This window comes from Hemitrygon akajei, unplaced genomic scaffold (genome assembly GCF_048418815.1).
Source record: "Hemitrygon akajei unplaced genomic scaffold, sHemAka1.3 Scf000177, whole genome shotgun sequence".
Taxonomy (NCBI): domain Eukaryota; kingdom Metazoa; phylum Chordata; class Chondrichthyes; order Myliobatiformes; family Dasyatidae; genus Hemitrygon; species Hemitrygon akajei.
The window spans coordinates 765,521-780,908 of NW_027332063.1; the positions used below are offsets into that span (position 1 = coordinate 765,521).

The 15,388-nt window shown below is 44.2% G+C and overlaps 1 pseudogene; it reads right to left on the minus strand.

The window, feature by feature from the left end:
• The window catches only part of LOC140724243 (beta-1,3-galactosyltransferase 5-like), a 32,534-nt pseudogene extending 17,506 nt beyond the window's left edge, over positions 1 to 15,028 (minus strand).
• Positions 15,029 to 15,388: the final 360 nt, after the last annotated feature.

Below are 15,388 nucleotides of genomic sequence, written 5' to 3' on the forward strand. Positions count from 1 at the left end.
GCAGATGACACAAAGCTGAGTGGCAGTGTAAAGTATGAGGAGGATGTTAGGAGAATGCAGGGTGACTGGGACAGGTTGGGTGACTGGGCAGATGCATGGCAGATGCAGTTTAATGTGGATAAATGTGAGGTTATCCACTTTGGTGGAAAGAACAGGAAGACAGGTACTATCTGAATGCTGTCAAGGTAGGAAAAGGGGAAGTACAACGAGGTTTAGGTGTCCTTGTTCATCAGTCACTGAAAGTAGGCATGCAGGTACAGCAGACAGTGAAGACATCTGATGGCATGCTGGCCTTCAGAACAAAAGGGGAGTTGAGTATAGGAGCAAAGAGGTCCTTCTGCAGTTGGACAGGGCCCTGGTGAGACCACAACTGGAGTACTGTGCTCCGTTTTGTCTCCAAATCTGTGGAAGGACATTCTTGCTTTTGAGGGAGTGCAGTGTAGGTTCTCAAGGTTAATTCCCGGGATGGCGGGACTGTCATATGTTGAAAGATTGGAGCGACTGGGCTTGTATACACTGGAATTTAGAAGGTTGAGAGGGGATCTGATTGAAACATATAAGATTATTAAGGGATTTGACACGCTAGAGACAGGAAACATGTTCCCGATGTTGGAGGAGTCCAGAACCAGAGGTCACAGATTAGGAATAAGGGGTAGGCCATTTAGAACCGAGTTGAGGAAAAACTTTTTCACCCAGAGAGTTCTGTACCTGTGGAATGCTCTGCCTCTGAAGGCAGTGGAGGCCAATTCTCCGGATGCTTTCAAGAAAGAGTTAGATAAAGCTCTTAAAGATAGCGGTGTCAAGGGATATGGGGAGAAGGCAGGAACGGGTTATGGATTGTGGACTCGCACAAAGCAACAATCCTCACCTCCCAATTCAGTCAAAGTTCCCTCAGCTGATTGATGCGAGATTCCGGTTAGAATAATGTAAATTCCGATTATTTTTAGCAATCCCCACTGCTGCACTTGCAACTACTTCCGGTGATCACTGATCAGTGATTCGGAAGTCGTTGGCTCTGTTTCAACTCACTTCTGGCGATGACAAAATACAGATTTCCCTTCCTTTCTTCTTGAGATTTCCTTCGCGTTACTTTTTCTTTTCAAAAGTGTATTCACCTTCCAGTTTATAGAACAAAACAGCACAGCACAGTACAGGCCATTCGCCCCACAATGTTGTGCCGAACCTTAAACCCTGGCTCCCAAATAACCCTCCGCCTTAAATTCCTCCATATACTTGTCTGGCAGTCTCCTAAATTTCACTAGTATATCTGCCTCCACCACTGACTCAGGCAGTGCATTCCACGCACCAACCACTCTCTGAGTGAAATTCCTTCATCTAATATCCCCCTGAACTTTTCTCCCCTGACCTCAAAGCCATGTCCTCTTGGATTGTGCATTGGTGCCCAGGGAAAAAGGCGCTGGCTGTCCACTCTATCTATTCCTGTTAGTATCTGGTATACCTCTATCATGTCTCTTCTCATCCTCCTTCTTTCCAGAGAGTAAAGCCCTAGCTCCCTTAATCTCTGATCATAATGCAAACTCACTAAACCACGCAGCATCCTGGTAAATCTCGTCTGTACCCTTTCCAGTGCCTCCACATCCTTCCTATAGTGAGGCGACCAGAACTGGACACAGTACTCCAAAATTTGTAGGGAAATCTGTAGAGGTAGCAAGATGAGATTTTAGTGGTATATGCTGTGGCCTGTGAGGAAAGGAGGACACCTCTTTTTCCCCTATTCGGGAAATAGACAGCCTGTGGTATGTCGGATTGCCGGGTGATCGAGTAGCCTTTGGGGTACCGCAAGTCTGTGTCTTTATTGATGCTTTGCTGCAGGCTTGAGTGCTCGGTGGGGGTTGCCGATGCTTTTTTTGTTACTGGTGGAGGATGAGGTATCGTTGCTTTGCTGCTGATTATGCTTGGGAGGGGGAGTTAGGGGGGACTTTGGGGTTCATTCATGCTTCGGGGCGCTCCTCTGTTTCCGTGGATGTTTGTGAAGAAAAGGAATTTCACGAAGTATCTTGTAGGCATTTGTCTGATATTAAATGTACCTTTGAAACCTTTGTAAACCTTTGAATATGGGAAACCTCAAAGAGCTATGCGTTTCATTGTCTCGATTAAATTGTACATCACGTCACAGAGTCAAGCAGACCAAGAGCACTACAGCACGGAAAGAAGCCCGCCCGCCACCTGCTCCGTGCCCAGCTATTATTCGGCCTACTCCCATCGACCTGTACCCATAAGATCGGTTCATATTCCGCTGCTAAATGTCTCTTATTGCTAAAATCAAAACCGCATCCACCACTTCTGCTGAAAGCAGTTGAGGTCGGGACGTCAGTGGTCGGGTCGCTCTTGGAGAGGTGCATGAGGGATAGGAAACCTGGTCATCTGGAAAAGGACGTCCTAATTATGGACAGTCATCGTGGCTTTGCGCGAGAAGATCAGGTCTTAGGAAGTTGATTGAGTTTATCGAGGAAATGACGAAGGTGGAGATGGATGCATGGCAATCGTTTTGCACGAATGTTTATCATGCGTTTGACAACTTTCCTTCTGATTGGCTCTTTCAGAATTTGACACCTCTCTGATCCACGGAGAGTTGAACGATTAGATTCAGAATGGACCCGTTCAGAATGGAAATGGGACTGGGGTTTACACACACACACACACACACACACACACACACACACACACACACACACACACACACACACACACACACACACACACACACACACACACACACACACACACACACACACACACACACACACACACCAGCGCTGCGGATGCTATGAAGGTTTTCCGAAGGACGCAATGGTTCAGCGGTACATACACCTGCACAACTGGCAGATGGAGTTCAACACGGGCTTATGTGAGGCATTGCACTTTAAGAATTTAAATGTAAATGTAAGTACTTTTTGCATTGTGTGTTGTGTAACGAACCGCTTTAATTTGGGTGCGTACAGTAAAGGAACCTGTAGGGGCTCGGGATTATGCTATACTCGAATTCACCCTGCAGTTCGAGAGTGAGAGCCAAAAATCTGATGTATTACAGTTAAAGGAAATGACGAGTCATGTGAACCAATATCTCTGTTGCCCACTGGATCAAATGTACATGTGAATACCTATGAACCTGCTTTGTACACCTGCATACACTATGTCCCCGGGCTCTATGTTCCAGGCTTCACACTTGTTTAAGAGTCCCTTTCTAATGATATAATCTTTATCCTGGGTACTGTAGATCAATCCGTCGTATAAAAATCCTGCCTGTCTTTTCCTTCCCTAATTTTGTACTATCTAAGCATTGCAACTTCTAATGTAGTTCAGACCTCCGTAAAGGGGTCGAAATAGTACTATTTCCCGAGATAATTAGGGTTTTTTTACGCAGAGAGTGGTGAGCGTTTGGAACGGGCTGCCGGAGGCGGTGGTGGAGGCGGAAACGATAGGGTCTTTTAAGAGACTCCTGGATAGGTACATGGAGCTTAGAAAAATAGAGGGCTATGGGTAAGCCTAGGTAGTTCTCAGGTAAGGACATGTTCGGCACATTTTCACGCTGTAGGTTTTCTATGTTTCTGCGTTTCTATAACATTAAGAATTGCCTTCAACTGGCGATATTGACCCACTGTTGCACAAATGTACAACGGTAGTTGCAGGGGGAAATGCCACTAGGAACAATAGGGTGATTGGCGTATCTCATCAAGTGTTCTGAGCTACTGAAATGGGAAGTCACTGGATACGATGGGGTGTGTGTAACGCAGAAGAGTAAATAACACATCTAGGGTAAAAAAAAATTCAAATTAAAATCATTTGTCAGATGATGTACAATACTGTACATAATTCTTCAGTGCATATATCTAGCTTTGATGCAGAGCGGAGAGCGAGTTTGCAAATCTGGCCAGAGCAAAGCATGTTGGGAGGGGCAAGTGTGAACGTCTCAGGAGGGATTGTGGGGCAGGTGCCAGAGAGTATAGCAGGGTCGGTGTTGGCGTGGGTACAGACATGCCTAGGCCTAAGAAATCAGGCAGGCCCAATTGATTCCAGACAATCGGTTTATTGATTAGCATTTCCCCTCTCCTTTTCTACTTCCCACAATACAGATCCATATCAGAATCAGGTTTATCGTCATTCACAAATGCCGAGATATTTTTCTCGGCAACAGTATAGAGCAATACGTTAAAAAGCCCACATAGTATGCAAAAGTCTTGGGCGCCCTGGTAGATATATGTGGCTAAATCTTTAGCACAATACTACACTATATAAAACCTTGTGATTAATTTTCTTGCAGACACCCACAGTAAAACAAAGATATATAATAAATATAACCCTGTTCCATTGCCTTGCATTTAAATTTGAGTTGTTTCTTACATATAATGTCTTATACTTTATAATTGATAAACGTTGACGTTTATTTTTTCAATCGTTGCACTTCGTGTCCTGACCAGCAGGCCACAGCAAATGCTTCTTACGAGTAAATGTATACACCATTGCCACGCCATTCGTTATACCTTAACACCTACAAGGTTAGTAACTTCAGTCCTTGCTCGGCTGAAACATCAGAATGGGGCAGAAACGTGACGTTACAGGTGAGTGGATCATGACGGCAGCTAAATTTCACACTCACTGCGGGAACAAATTTCTCCGCATCTCTGTTTTGGATGGACGTCCGTCTGTCCTGAGGCTGTGACCTCTTGTCCTAGACTCCCCCACAAAGGGAAACATCCTTTCCACATCTGCTATGTCGAGGTCTTTCAACATTCAAACGGTTTCACTGAGATCCCTCCTCATCCTTCTGAATTCCATCGAATACAGACACAGAGCCATCTAACTTTCCTCCTATGATAACCCTTTCATTCCCGGAATCATCCTTGTGAACCTCGTCTGGAACCTCTGCAAAGCCAACACATCTTTTTTTAGATGAGGAGCATAGAGTTGATTTCAATACTCAAGGTGCGGCCCGACCAGTGCCCTATAATACTTCAGCATCACATCCCTGCTGTTGTATTCTAGACCTCTTGAAATTAATGCTAACATGGCGTTTGCCTTCCTCACTACGGACTCTACCTGGACGTTAACTTTTGGGTTTTCTGCACAGGAATTTGCAAGTCCCCTTCTATCTCCGATTTAAGAATTTTCTCCCCTCTTAGAAAATAGTCTGCACATTAATTTCTTCAATCAAAATTCCAAACGGTGCGGTTTGCAACACGGTATTTAATTTGCTACTTTCTTGCCATTCTTCGAATCTGTCTAGGTCCTTCTGCAGCCTACCGTTTTCTTCAAAACTGTCTGCCCCTCCTCCAATCTTCTTCTCATCTGCAAAGTTGGCAACAAAGCCACCTATTTCATCACCTAAATCATTGACATACAGCCTAATATCAAGAGGTCCTAACATCGACCTCTGCGGAATACCACACGTCACTGGCAGCCAAACAGAAAAGGATCATTTTATTCCCTCTCACAGCCTCCTACCAATCAACTAATGCTGTAACTATGCAAATAACTCTCTTGTAATAACATGGTTTCTAACCTCGGTAAGCAGCCTCGTGTGGCACCTTGTCAAAGGCCTGCTGAAAGACCAAATATACAACATCCACTGCATCCCCTTTATCTATCCTACTCGAAATCTCTTCAAAGAATTCCATCCTGTTCGTCAGGCAGGATTTTCCATGAAGAAAACCATGCTGACGTTGTCCTATCTTGTCCGGTGTCACCAAGTACCCCATCACCTTATGCTTAACAAATGCCTTCAACATCTTTTCAATCCTCTGACACCATGCCAAAGTCCAATGTGTTTTGAAAGATCATTGCTAGTGCATCGACAGTCTGTACCGCTACCTCTTGCAGAATCTGTGGGTGCATTTCATCTGGTCTGGTTGACTTATGTACCCTCAGATCTTTCAGCTATCTGAATACCTTTTCCATTGTAATCCTAACTCTAGGCCTGTCCGCTGAAACCCTCACTAATTTCTATCGATGCACTGTAGAAAAGCATTCTTCTAGGGTGCATCAAAACCTGGTATGGAAGTTGTCATGTCCAAGACCGGAAGAAGCTGCAAAAGATCGTGAACACAGCCCAGCACATGACACAAACCAATCTTCCGTCCTTGAACTCACTTTACACCGCACGCAGTCGGAGCAGTGCTGCCAGGATAATCAAGGACACGACCCACCCAGCCAACACACTTTTCGTCCCGATTCCCTCCGGGAGAAGGCTCAGGAGCTTGAAGACTCCTACGGACAGATTTGGGAGCAGCTTCTTTCCAACTGTGATAAAACTGCCGAACGGATCCTGACCCGGATCTGGGACGTACCTTCCAAATATGCGGACCTGACTTGCACTACCTTACTTACCTATTTCTATTTTCTGTTAATGATTTATAATTTAAACTTTTATTATATTTACTATAGATTTGTACTCCAGGAAGCGCGAAGCGCAGAATCAAATGTCGCTGTGATGATTGTACGCTCAACTATCAATTGTTTGGGGACAATAAAGTAAAAGAGTAAAAGTCAAGTAACGGTAACTGCACGCTCTTGACTTCCCTCACACCCTTCACCGTCAGGCAAACTGCCAGCGTCTTCTACAGTGAAGAACTAAATACGCATTTAGTTCATCCACCGTGGCCCCCGTTATTATTTCTCCGCCTCAGTTTCTAATGGCCCCTGTTTAGAGCAGCAATGAAAGTTCTCCATCGGTGACGGTGGTCCTGGCTTCTTTCATCGTGTCAGTAGCTTCCCCACTGTTCCCATTACTGTCAGTCATGCAAGTGCGGGGTGAAGACTCGGGGATACCGTTGCACTCTGATGCAAAAGGTTTCGTCATTGCTGTTTCGTAACAATTCTGTACTGTATTACCAGTCAGAGTGTCAGGAGGGGCCGGTTGCGGTAGGACTCAAGTGCAGACCAATGATTGTTATTTTACCAGGATTTTATTAGCGGCCACAGGGGCAACAGACTTTCAACACCAGGAGGCAGGCACGAAGCCGGAATGGCAGGTGGAGGTCTTACCCGGGAAAGGCTGTCCGGCGAGTGCAGACGATTACGGGTGCTTCAGGCAAGAATCAATTTCCAAACAGGCAGAATCAGGAAACACAGAATTCAACAATTTCCGTTGACAGTTGTCACTATAGCAGGCTGGAACGACTCAGTTCAGGACTGGGACGAACAGATAGATAGTGTGAGCCGAGGCAGGGTTTAGGTGGACCGGGTAATCAGCAAGAACAGAAACAGGTGGGTGCTATTGAGGGGATAAGTGAGTAACTGGCGAGAGTCCAATTAAGGAAGGAGCTGGTACAAAGCCCACATGGCCAGGTGAAAGAAGATAAAATTTAAGGGCTGTCGTGGTCCAGAGCCCCTTTGACCTAGTGTTTAGGCCGGATCCTTAACACAGTGTTGTTAACGCTGAACTAAAAACCCAACCCCGGAGGACACGTGGACCACTCTTCGTCTGCCCTCTACAGTTTCATCTATATGCCATGGGGACCCTCCCAAGAGCAAAAACAAAATAAAGCTGACTCAAGCCAACACAGCTCTCCGGATCAGTGAGGCACGCAGGTCGTCAAACCCTCCGTAGAGGAGGTTGTCCAAACACAAACCAGCCTAACCCACTGAGTTCCTCCAGCACTTGGTGTGTGCTGGTTTGACGTTGTGCTCCTCTCAGAGGAATCGGAAATCAGGGTGCATGTCATGGTGCCGCAGGGTTGTGGAGAGCTACAGCACAGAAAAAGATTTAACGGCCCATATACTCAGTGCCGAACTATGATTCTGGTCTGTCACGACCAACCCGTGCCATCGATTAATTTATCTGAACTTACATTGAATGTTGCAAACAAACGCGCATCCACTACTTCCGCCGGCAGCTCGTCACACGCTCGCATCAGACTCTGTGAAGAGTTTCCCCCATAGTTACCCCAAATAATTTTTACCTTGCACATGTCAGCCAGAAAGTACAACAATCTACAATTAGGCAAATAAAGATGAGGCAAAGGCGGTGGAAACAGGGAAAACAAAAAGCTTTCTTCTTGCCATGTAGTTGTAGCAATGGAGGCCGCCATTTTGTAAGTCTTTCGTGTCACTGCCATTTCGTGAACTCTTTGCTGAACCTGGACTTACTCAGTGATAACTTAATCAGAACAAAGAACGTGCACCCCAGGAGTTTCAGTAACTGATCTGCTATACCTTGGCACCGCGGTCTCCTTTCACCCGTAGTAACGTTTTGTTTTTCCATTGCCCACGGAGCGTCAGGGATTCCAAGTGGGTGTGCCCACAGGTATTCATTTGTGTAAATGCCCGTGCTTGTGAACTGAGCCAATAAATGTACTTCACAGCCCATACAGATTCTATGTCCAACTGGTCATTATTACTAAAGGTCATCTTTGTACTGCAACCTTAATCGATCGTTCTCCAACTCACCCAGCGTCAATGGAAAAAGCTGGCTTATAATTGCCCCGTCTATGCACCCTTGAACCTCAATGAAATCTCCCCTCATTCCCTTGCACCCCGGGGAATAAAGTTGAAAGGTGGAAGTACATTTATTATCAAAGTTCATCATCAAACAAACATTTCCATAAGATGTATTTCAGACATTGTACATATATATCATATAATCATATATATCACAAATCTCCACTAAGTACTTATCTGAGGTAACACGAGTGAATCTGCAGATGCTGGAAATAAATAAAAACACAAAATGCTGGCAGAAGTCAGCAGGCCAGACAGCATCTATGGGAGGAGGTAGTAACGACGTTTCGGGCGGAAACCCCACATCAGGGACCTGTGCAATTTTCCCTCTTAAGACAGCCTTCAGAGTATCCCATGAAATACAAGGTGAAACCTCTGCATTATCATTAAATTCTAAGTAGAGACCTATTTTTTTTTTAAATTGGTTCCTTAAAGTACGGAGCATTGAGTAGATTGAATTTAGTTTTCAGATAGCAGTCTTTGGTTGTATGTCAAAATCAACAGATAAATATATAGGTGCATGGTCACTTACATCTATTGACCCAATTCCACAGGTGTTTATTTTGACTTTGTCTTTTCCAAATGTTATGACATAGTATATTTTTGTATATACAAAATGGGGAGCAAAATAATGAATGTAATCCCTTCTGTCGGGGAAAAGGTCCCTCCATATATCAATTAAACCAACATCCTCAAAAAGTGTATTTACTTTCTTATGTAAGGATTTTGTTTGATAGGTTTTCCTATTGGAAGAGTCTAAGTTTGATTGTAATTGTAAATTTAAGTCTCCCCCATATATCAAGGGACCTTCTCTTTCCGCTACCTTAATATCAATAATATTCTGTAAGAAACCATTATCACTTTCCGGGGGTGCAAATATATTCAATAGAGTAACTGAATTTCCGTCTATATTCGCATTTACCAGAATCTTTCTGCCCTCTTTATCTCCCATTTTGAATATTTTTTTCAAAATTTAGCTTACTTGAGATAAGAATAGCAACTCCTCTCCTATGTCCTGATTTATATGAGGAGAAAAACAAATTAGTGAAGCTCATTCTCTTTAGTTTTCTATGCTCATTAGCACTTAAATGCTTTTCCCGTAAATATACTACATGGGTTTGTTCTTTTTCTTTCATTTTGGATAAAAATCCTATTCCGTTTGATTGGAATTAATTGCCCTTTGATATTAAAATAAATGAATTTTACTTTGTCCTTAGCCATCTGTGTTTATCTGTCAATGTATCATTGAAATTAGAATAAAACTTAATCGATCTACTCCCTGAACAAATAAGAACCAAGAAACGTAAATAATAACAAAAATGGCAACGAACCTGTGATTCTAAGGCTGAGGTCTCTAGTAAATGACCCTGCGTTGAGCTAGAGGAAATGTGTAGCTGTGGGGGATAACCCCTCCTATTTGTGAGTTGAGGGCCCCCATTGCAGTATTCATAAAAGTCAGTGAACAAATCCATTACACAGAAAAGATATCCCTGTGTACTCCTCTTATATATATATACATTTGCACATACATATACACACATTACTTACATACACACACACATATATATATATATATATATTCTCATTTTGGTGGGAGAAAAGGAGTAAGTGAGCGAATAATGAATAACAACTAAGTAATATAAAATCCACATTATAATAAGTATTTATCGAGATAGGTATATCACCGTCTACTTTTGCTTCCGTTTAGCTTCTCAACATTTTTAAAGTTAGCCAAACCTGATGGCTTTTCTGAAGAGGGTGAGGACTGTCTTTGGAAAACTCCCAGTCTCTTCCTGACATACTTCTCTCGGCCTCCTCCCGTCTCCTGCCTTCTTGATTCTCGCACTATTTCCCAAGCGGAGCGGGGTAATTCCTCTGCCAGGCTTTCCCTCGGTTTGATCACGCTGACGGGCAACCCTCTTGCCTTCAGGTCTGTAGTCGCCCCTTCCACTGTTTGATACAGTTGGATCCCATCTTGCTAATACACTCGAAGTTTAGCAGCGTGCGGAGTTTAGCAGCGTACTAATCCTTTCTTGTTTCAGTATTCGCTTTGCTTCAGAGTATTTTTACGTTTCTGCAGGTCCGCGGGGTAGGGTGGGTAATCTTGTCGAAATATATTAATTTATCGTATAAAAACACCCTCGTCTTACCAAAGGCCCTTCGTAGAATCTCCGCCTTGGTACTGTATTGCAGGAATGTAATTATTATTGAGCGTGGATTATCTGCTCTATCTCGGGTCGGCTTCTAACGTGCTCTGGAACAGCTCCTTCCACCAGCCCATCAGACTAATTAACTCACGTTGATCTGTGGTATTCTATTTTAAATTTATTAAATGCTCAATTTATTTTAAATTCTTATAAATTACTTTGTTTGCGCATTGCACATTTAGACGGAGATGTAACGTAAAGATTTTTACTCCTCATGTATGTGAAGGATGTAAGAAATAAAGTCAATTTAATTCAATTCAATTCAAATTTACTAATCGTGCCTTGTACATTCATGTACAAATCAATGGCATGAATAATGAATTACAGAGGTGTCGACACTGACGCACACATCCCACTCATCACAGGGCTCCATTCGCTAAAACCATCTTCAATCATCTCCCTCTGTTTCTTGTCCTCGAGCCCGGTGTGAATCCACCTCGCCAGCTCCCCGTGAATCCCACGTGACCGAACCTTCCCGATCAGCTGCCATGCGGGATCTTGTTACAGACTTTACCGAAGTTCAGATGAACAACATCACTGCACAACTTCGCCCAACTCCCTAGTTAACTGTTAAATAATCTCCAAAATGCTTGACAGATATGATGTCCTATCGGGCAGTGCAGACGGTGATTTCCCCATAACCAATGTCCAACCGCCCGAGACTTCAGCTTCACTGCAGACTAGAAAATTTCGATCTCAGCTGTGGAATTACTAACCTGGACTGAAGCCCGTATACTGCCAGTTCCATATCCTCAGAGTCACCAGCCCAATATTATCACCCATGCAAAGACGCTTTGGTGCCGGCAATTTGCGGTGGTGTTCCTGCCATTTCCAATTCACAAACTATCGTGAATTGGATCCTAATGACCCTCTGCCGGGGCCGGTGCTCAGGCTGGTTCCCCGGTCTGTATAGAGGATGCGGATACACTTCAGCCTGATCCCAGCAGCTAAACCGAGCACATTTGATCCCTATGTCATCGCTGTGTGGGATCTTGCCCAGCAGAGCGGGCTGCCATGTTTCCTGCAAAATGTAAAATTATAAAGTAGAAAACGCTGGGAACTCAGTACATCAGACTACATCTCTGAAAGGACAAATGGTGGAAGACCCAGTTCCAGAACTGAGACTGTCCAAGATGCTGCCGATCTGCTGAGCGTTTCCAGTATTTTCTCCTCCTGACTTTAAATTTTCCTGCAACTGTAGTATTTTCACCCTCTTCATTTTAATGCACAGATAATAAACGATTGCCACCCTAAACTGTAAATGCCACCCCACCCCAACCACTCTGTTAGTTCTGAGTTCATTCTGACCCTGGTGTAACACATCCCACACAGTCAATGCTCACAGCATCCTTTCCTCCCACTATCTCTCTGTTACATTTGCTCCTGAGGCCACTGTCCCTACGCTGAGAGGCGGTGACCACAGAGCGATAAAAAGTGCAACACTTGCTTCAGCTCTGACGGGCCGTTACCCTGGAAACAGAGGAAGTAGCTCACCGAAAATAACTCAAAAAGGAAATAACAAACTCAACATCAGATGCTATGAGTTCCGTTATAACAAAGATTAACACGGCAGACATTTTGTAACGGTGAAACAGAAATTGAAATGGCTGCTTTTACCCTGCCATGTGCTGTACTCAATTAAACCTCTGGTGTTTCTAGTTATCAAAAAAAAAAAAGATAGCACAACCCTGGAAAAGGGGCAAAACAAAACTTCACAATAAGGACAAAGTTTGGAAGAATGATTGCTGAAAGATATAATTGCGGCAATGCGATACACTCTGAAAAGTGGTTGAACAAGATTGTTGATATATATCATTGAGGTGGTGGGAAACAGACTGGACAGAGGTTGAACATGATGGTTGATATATATCATTGAGGTGAGGGGATACAGGCTGGACAGAGTTTAAACAAGTTGCATGGGGAATGAGCAGATGGAACCAGATGAAAAAAGGGATCATCATTAGTTTTCTCTTCATTCCAACACAGTACACACGGTCAATGCTCACAACTTCCTCCCCACCCCTTTATCAGTCTGTTATATCTGGTCCTGAGGCCACTAACTCTCGCTGAGCAACGGTGACCAGCGAGAGATAAAATTGTTTACCACTCCTTGCCGGTCGCATGGGATGTTATCCTGGCAATGCAGAAAGCGGCCCTCCGAAAATGACAGAAAAATGTAAACAATGGAGTCAATTTCAAACGCTCTGAGTCTCATTATGACAAGATTAACAGGATTCAATATTACATGTACTTGTTAAAAATAAGTCTGTGAACCTTGGTTTTCAATAATTGGTGTGACCCCCCCCCCCCCCCCCACCCCCGCACTACCCCATACAGCAATAAATTTAGCCAAATGCTTCCGATAACTAGATATTCCTGCACATCGGCTTGGAAGAAGTTTAGGCCATTCCGCCTGACAAAACTGTTTCAGATCTGGGATGTTGGTGGGATTCCTTGCCTGAACTGCTGCTGCAGGCCATTCCACAACATTCCCATGGGATTAACGATAGGGCCTTGACTCGACCATTCCAAAAAAGTCAAATTTTCTTTTGAAATCACTCTCCTATCGATTTACTCTTGTCTTTCAGATAATTGTCTTGTTGGATTATCCAACTTCAATTAAACTTCAGGTGACAGACTGCTACCCTGACATTGTCCTGTAAAGTGACTTAATATAAAATTAACTCAACTGCTATTTTATAACGTTGAAACTGAAATTGTAATGTTTGCCTTTACCTTACCTCATGCTGCATTCAATAAATCCTCTGATATTTCTAGGTAACAAACACCGATAGTGAGGCAAAATACATCACAATGAGGAGACAGAAGTAGTTTCCAAGGATTACAGCCCAAACAGCAACTCTCCCAGGTCTCCTTGCTACCGGTAATATGATGCAGTGTTTCGGCCAATCAGACTTCGGATCACTGCATCAACCTATGGCAGAACGGGAAGCTGATTATCGTCTGATTGGACCAATGATCGGTCTGGGAAACCTGGGCGTGAGTCACCAGATACTGGGGATACGTTTTACCTTGTCTCCTGCAGCTAAAGTGAACTCAATTTATCATTATCTAATTATTAAACGAGGTCTTGTCCAGCACAATTGGCCATCACATTTCCTGTAGGCAAACAGGAATAAAAGTAATAATAAAATAAAATAAAATAATAATAATAATATAAAATGTAATAATAGTGCTGGAAACTCGTTTCATCAGATTAGATTTGTGGAAAGAGAAACTGTGGAACAGCCTGTATCAGAACTGATGCTGCCCGATCTGCAGAACGGTCTCAGCATTTTCTCTTTTTACTTTAAATGATGCACAACTATTGACTGGTTACAAGACGTTTGTGACGGCCTGAACAAAGTTGCACAAATTTAAGTCCCACATTCATTAGTTTTCTCTTCATTCCAACACAGGGTTGATACAGTCGATACAGTCAATGCTCACAACATCCTCCCCACCCCACTATCAGTCTGTATATCTGCTCCGGAGGCCACTAACTCTCAATGAGAGGAAATGACCAGAGAGCAATAAAAATGTGCACCACTCCCTACAGATCCTGGCTGTTCCTCGCAACAGGGAAACTGCCTCTCCAAACATGACCAACACATGAAATAACAGACTCAACTTTAAATACTGCTAGTCACCGTCTGACAAAGATTAACACAGCGGCCATTTGGTAACTTTGAAACTAAAATTGTGGTGACTGTCTTTATACTTCCACATTCTGCATTAGATAAATCCTCTGGGAGTTCAGGTAACAAACACTGATTTCAGAAATAATTCCGTGAGGCGAAAGACTTCACAATGAAGGCAACGGTAGAAGAGAGATTATCGATATCTGTCATCGAGGTGCTGGGATGCAGGCTGGACAGAGGTTGAACAAGATGGGCAGGGATTAAGCAGATGGAACGGGTGGGAGAAGGGATCAAGGACGATCACTGATGGCCCTCCAGAAATACACAGATACTAAATTAACAGTACATACTACTATGTACTAAAATGACAAAGATAGAGCAACAGGAACTTTGGCATTTACCCTAACCAACTTTTAACAACACACCATAGAAAGTATCCCCAGGTCTCACAACCCGGACAGACCCCGGCAGATTTTGTCCAGGAAGCGGGGTGAGACCGCGTGCTCGCAGAAGCTACCGGGACTCACTGCGTATCATCGCTCCGGACCGGACTCAGTACTCACGGCATGGATCTTGTCGGTCTCGCTCCGCAGAGGATCATCCTTTCCACCCCGACCCACCACCGGCTCCCAGCCCTAGGGGGCGAGGACCCTCTCCCGAGCCGGATTACGCCGACAATCCGCCGCTCCGGACCCGCTTCAGCAAAGGCAAAGAAAAAAAGGCACTGGCAGTCCCGGGAATGTGAGCATGCGCAGTGTGCTTATTGCGTCATCAGATAGGGGCGGGGTCTCGGTGACAAACCCGCAGATGCCGCCGATCTGCGGTAAAACAGGATCACGTGACGGTGGAGTGTCTCCCACGTGTCCCGGTGACTGTTCCTCGCCCCTCACACGCTGCCCGACCCATCGGCCTCATTTCCCACATTGTTTCACATTTACAGCTCTCCCATCTCAGACACGTTTCTGCCCGTTCCCCATTTCCTCGATCATGGAATTAATTTCCATCTTCTGCACCCCGTGTTGCCCCACCCACTCACCTCTCACCCCTATTTCCAACTTCCCACCTCCCCCCTCACCTGGATCC